The following is a 6,000-nucleotide window of genomic DNA, read 5'->3' as shown; positions in this document are numbered from 1 at the left end:
CCTGCGCGGCGGGACCGCAGCCGCCTGGGAGCGGCCCCCCCTAGCTGGCGGGGCAGCGAGCCGGCTCTCCCTTGGGGCTGCCGGCCACCGGGGCTCCCCTCGGCCGGTGTCACCGCTGAGGGTTTTAGGGTCCGTTTGGGTTCTCCCCCTTCTTGGTCTTGTTCCCTTCCCCGTCCCCTCCTCCCGCTTCATGTGGAGCAGGGCGCCTCTGTCTTCGGGCGGCATCTGTGACAGTCCCTTCAAGCTCGCTCCTTGCCTCCCCCTTTCATCGCGTTGACGGTGGTTTTGTGTTGTTATTTCCCGACTACTTGTTCTTGTTCTCAGTGAGGGGCAAGCAAGGGTAGGAATGCCACGCGGGAGTCATTGGTCCCTTCCCCTTTGGGTTTCTTTGATCCGTACCAGATGGATTTACAAAATACCCTGAGACTTGGCAGCCAGCTTAGTGGTAAGGCGTGTACGGTCTGATGCCCACGGTTTGTACTTCCATTGTGGGGCCAGGTGCAGGAGAGATCCTCCTGTAGCACCAAGTTCAGATGAGGCGTTGAAATGCTGTGTGAGCCCAAAGGTCACCCAGGGAGGCTGCTGCAGACCACGGCATTGGAGCCAGCTCTCCTGGGTGTTATTAACACAAGGACAGCTTGGTGATGCTTCTCTCTTACAGAGAAGCACTAGATTTTTTTCAGTGTGGTTTTTTTTTCTTTTTTTTCTTTTTTTTCCTCTTCTCCTAATAGGAAGACTTAAAAATACTCAAAACTGTTGGACCCTGCGTGATCAGTTGAATAATCCTGTGCCTGAAGAGCATGCAAGCATTTCTGAAATCTGGCCTCAGTTTTAAGAGTTGACTGATCATGGATAGAGTTGGAAGTCTGCTTTCTGCCTCTGTTGGGGAATCTGGTACCTCCAAAGGCATACTCTGAAATTCCTTGCTTTTGTTTTGTTTTGTTTGGCATTGCTTCTTTTTTTCCCTGTTTGTTGTGCATAGAAAGATTAAGGCTAACTGCCCTAAAAGAGTGACCAGCAGCCCTTGGCTGACCCCATGCTACCAAAATAGTGAGCATTGGGTTCCTCCATAGCAACCCTGTGAGTGTTGTATGTCAATGGGTCTACAGCTCCCAGAATGTGATACAATGCAATTTTGTTTGCCCTGTTGGGTCCAGGTACTATCAAATGGTAATATTTACTCTTCAACTTCAAAGAGTTTTCATTAGTGGTTACGATAAAGAGGTGTCATGGAAAAGAGCTGACTGCTGAGAAAGGGTCCCTGGTACTGCTGTTGTGTTGTACTTGTACTCTCCATTATTTATGTGCTGTTTGTGAGGGAGGTTGTGCTCTCTTGAACAAAAGGCTTGAGGGCTGGTTGTTACCTTGTCTCAAGAGCTGGCTTAACTGAATTATTCATGAAAAGGGAAGGGTGGAACCACCAAAATTAATAGTCAATTTAACCATATTAATACATGGTTGATTTGCCGTAAAAGTGGCCCTGTACTAAAATCTTCACAAATTTCAGGCTGTGTGATTTGGCAGTGATTACCAGCTGTGGGTATAGGTGTCAAATTACTGATACAGATATGTCTCAGAATAACTGAGATTGGGGGTGGAGGGAGGATAAAAAGTTCAGCATCAAGGCTTTGTATCCCTGGCACAGTGTTAAATAGAAATTGACAGATTCTGCAGTCAAGTAAAGATTTGTACAGGCTTCTCGTATTGTAATAGTGGTAGCTGTTGCCCATCCTCCCCTTCCTGAGATTTTACCCTCGTGTTACTATTATTTGTTCTGTTCTGTTGTTAGCATAGTTTAGCTGATGGTGTTGTACAGGCCAATCTTTATTCACGTCAGTAGTAAGCCTTACTTCTCTGTCTTTAGCCCCCTTACCTATGTTCTTTTTTTCTTCTTGCACCTTCTTTCCAAACCTTCCAGTTCTGTAGGTGTACCACTTACAAAACTGTTAATATCCAATGTGTGCATTTAGAGGGAAGGAAGGAGGCACAAGTAAGGTGGTCTTTGCAGGCTCTGGTGACCTTCTGTCCTATTTGCTATGCTTAATTGTACTTGTGGGCTCAATCCTGTTGAGGAGGTACTCTGGCCTTTTGCATGCAATTCCCTTCTGCGGATGGGTGCTATCTGGCTGTGGCTATTTGCAGAAGCACCCCTTTCTCTCATCCTTTCTGGCTTATTTACAACTGTTCAGAACTGTCTGGGCTTGTGATTTCTGCCTTCAGCAGACACTGCCCAGCACAGTGAGGCTTTGGTCTAGGTGATATGGGATACAAATATCACAGCTGGTGCCATTGACTTCTTTGGATCGGCTATGCTGTGCTGGTCTTGCAAGTTTGTTTTTGCTGGCATCCATGGGGTAGCCTGATCAGTGTCTGCTTAGGGGAAAGCAGGGTGTTGGCATGGGCTCAGCCAGGGCCTGTGAGCTGCTTTTGTAGGTGTGTGCCACAGCAATGCTCTGAGGTTGCGCTCTGAGCACGACAGGTACAGGGTCTCTCGCAAGAATCTGGAAACCTGTCCTGTGTCTGAGGAAAACTTACTTTGGCTTGGGTTGAGGCTGGAGTCTACCATGCTGTGTTAATGTAGCTGGCATTTTTCACGGTCCTCTGAGGTCTGCTCTTGATTACTGCTATGGGAATAGGTTTTTGGTGGGGTAGAATTGACCCTGCCACTGAGTTCAGTGGAAGAAGGAGCAGATCACATTCCTGGGTATTGGGTATTCCCTCAGAACTTGCAGAGCATCTTACAACTCAAGACTGTGGTGCCCAGTAGGACACAGCTAATTGGTGATATGCCTTTATTAGAACAATTAAATGGAGCATGTAAGTGTATCAGTCATCTTATAGTCAGCCAGATCTAGCTGACTTACATGATTTTTGTTGGTGCTGTTGAAGACGGCCTAGAAATTTCATTAGCATTGTAAATATAGTCTGTAGCACCTGTTTCACATTTATACTGTATTTAGAAATGCACATAACCTGTGGTATTGTGTGTTGCAGAACAAACAGAATATGAGGGTATCTGTGTTTTGACACGTATCTAGTAGCAGATATTGGAATCTGCAGTAACTTAGGCAAATGTAAACCTACATTGATGTTTTCTGTAGCATGCAATCATGTAAAGGTTTGTGTATATCTGCAAAGTGGAAGAGTATACTTAATTGCTGCATAAACAGACCAGGCTTTATGCATGGAGCTATGTACTGAAGCTTTTAATTTGATACAGAAAAAGCCACGTTTAACCTAGAGCAAACTGCTTCTGACTAGCTCATTGTTAGTGTTGAGGTGTTAAGCTTTCAGTTTTAAATAGAAGCATTCTCTCCTAATATGCCAACGGGATGAAAACCTGGGATTTAGTTGGGTTTTTTTGTTTGTTTGGTTTTTGTTTTGTTTTTTTTTTTTTGGTGAGGCACAAAGGTAAGGAATATATAACTACAGTTGTGCTACTTTATTTTAACCATTTAAAATGCCAGGTTCCCTGCCACTTATAAAGAGAGAGATGCTAAAAACTTGTTGTTTCTTTTTCCCCTCTTGTGATACAGATGTGACTTAATGATGTACAGTAATTATGTACATACAAGGGGTTATGCTTCATGAGAATTAAATCTTATTGTAACCCCTATGCGAAGCATGCCCATGGAAAATGACGAGCACAGGTGGTTGTTATAGTTGCACATTGCAGTTTGTAACTGAGAGGATCTTAGAGCATTTGGTGGTAATTGTGGGATTTTTATTACAGTGTCAAACATTTGCATGATAAGGATTGTCTCAAAAATTACTAATACTGTTTTTTTATTTTTAAATTTTAAGCTTTTTTATGGGCTATATTTTCAGAAGGGCATCAGACAAAGTTCTAGTATAGAAGTTTATGGCATCATACTCCATGTTTATCAGAATTTGTGTGAAATCTGGTTGCTTTGAGTTCAAACCTGTGACATCCTCTAGCTTCAATGGGACACTAACCTTGCAGGCATCTGACAAAAAAAGATCATTAAGTTTAACTGAAGAGTTGCTATATTTATGTGTATCAAATTATATTGTGTGTAAATATTCAATTGAATGCTAATAAGAATAGTCTCAAGCTGGCGATTATAGATTTGTTGGTATGGGATTCCAAAAATCCTGAACACAGCCTTTAAACCAAGAGGTAAATTGAATGTGTAGACATGGATAGCTGCTTGGGCATGTTGTGATTTGGTCAGGAAGTAAGGATGCTATATTAAATGCTAGAGATGGATAGCACTCATGTTGTTAGGTGGTTTATATTCTGGACTATCCCCTAGCTAAAAAGTCTGTGCTTCCGAGTATAAGAATTGGGTAAATTCTGGTTTAGTGCAGTGTGTCTGTGAAGAAGGAAGGAAAGGGCTTGTATTCAGGGTACAGTTTTTTGTTTTCTTTTTTTCACAGATTTACTGATGCTCTATCTCACTTTTTGCTTGCATATTGTTGAATTAGCCTTTTCTATTTCAGAGGTGTTCAGTAGTCAAAGACTTGACTAATAATTATTAATAATGAAGAAAGCCCTGAAACTGATCTAATGAAAAATAGGTTCCTGTTAGCTTGTAGCTACTTTAGAAACATTCCCAGTAGAGACAGGACAGTAATGAACCCTTCCTCAAAGCTTAGCAAGTGGCAGAATAATGGAATTTCATTTCTGTCCAGACCTTTAATTTGTGAACAAGCACGGCCAGTCTGTATGGTGACTTAATTCACTGTGCAAAAAATCTCAGGCACCTAATCATTTCATCCCAACTCATTGTAATGCAGATAGGATTATTGTATTAGAAATGTGATTTTAAATGGCCTGAGGCAGTAATTTGTCAGCATTTGGAAGGATTAACTCCATTAAAGTTTAGGCAACAACAACCATTCTTTTGTGTTGCATCACAAGTCACAATACCAAACATTTAGTGTAACTCCTCTGCGAATCTTCTTGCAGTTGTATGTTTCCTGGCAAGTTGGGAAACCACAAACTACCTCACTTGCACAGGAATTACAGCTGCTTACAGAGGTCCAGAGGAGACAAACAGATATGCCTTCACCCCTGATGAATTAATGTAAACCCTTTTCTAGGAGCAGCTGGAAGTCTTGCTGCCACAATCCACAGTATCAACATGTGAAATGATATAAATACTTTCAAGCTTGCAAATATCTTTGAGTTAAGGGTGAAGATACTGTATATTAAAGACTGCTTTTTAGGAAGCTGTCAAAACTGTTAGCTCTGCAGCTTTCTCCATGGGATCAAAGAGGCTTGCCATTACTGACTGCCCTGGAAATTAGGAACAGGCCTATGATTATATTTAATGAACTGAGACTATAGCGTTTTTCCTATTAGAAAAGAAAATACTTTTAGACTATAGACCTATTGCGGGGGGGGGGGGGGGGAAGTATTGATGTTTTATATGAAGTGAATCTCTACAGAGGAGCAAAACTTTGAACAAATTTTTTTTTCTTTTTACTGAGACTTGGCTGTGCATCTGAAAACATTGTGTTCAGAAATACACAGTCAATGCTTAGTCTGTAGCTGGCCTCTTCATGATGGGCTATTAAGTGACAAAGTTCCTTCAAGGTGCTTTATACGTGCTGTGAATGCTGCACTGATCTCTAAAATCACGTTGTACCTTTAGATAGCCTTATTATTTTCCTAGAAGTAAATTTTGCAACATCAGTAGCAATCTTGTATGACATGCGTAGGATTTGGGCGTATAATTTTGGAAGGGGAAGAGGAAGAAAGGTAGTCCATGCTGAATTCCCCAGACAGTGTTAGAAAAAATGTCACATGTTACCAGTACGGGCCTTTGGCATGTAATGGGATTCATGCCTGTGTCAGCAGATTATTAGAATGTTGCAGTGCTGTGTATGTAGGGTTGAAAGACATTGTAGTTTTGCCCCATCAGCAGCTGTAGCCTTTGACATCATGTAATTGGGGTGCTTCCAAGCACTGAACTTGCAGCCCGCCACCACAATAAACTTGACTGTCACGCTCTATATATAATGATGTAGTAG

At 42.1% G+C, this 6,000-nt stretch overlaps 1 protein-coding gene across 1 annotated transcript in view; it reads left to right on the top strand.

Annotated features, from left to right (window-relative positions):
• The window catches only part of KIF26B (kinesin family member 26B), a 309,916-nt gene that overhangs the window by 763 nt on the left and 303,153 nt on the right, over positions 1 to 6,000 (top strand). The gene's annotated exons all lie outside the window — the stretch shown is intronic.

This window comes from Haliaeetus leucocephalus, unplaced genomic scaffold (genome assembly GCF_000737465.1).
Source record: "Haliaeetus leucocephalus isolate CR32 unplaced genomic scaffold, Haliaeetus_leucocephalus-4.0 Scaffold162, whole genome shotgun sequence".
Taxonomy (NCBI): Eukaryota; Metazoa; Chordata; class Aves; order Accipitriformes; family Accipitridae; genus Haliaeetus; species Haliaeetus leucocephalus.
Note: the sequence above shows the minus strand (reverse complement) of the source record. Positions and strands in the feature narration are given on the sequence as shown.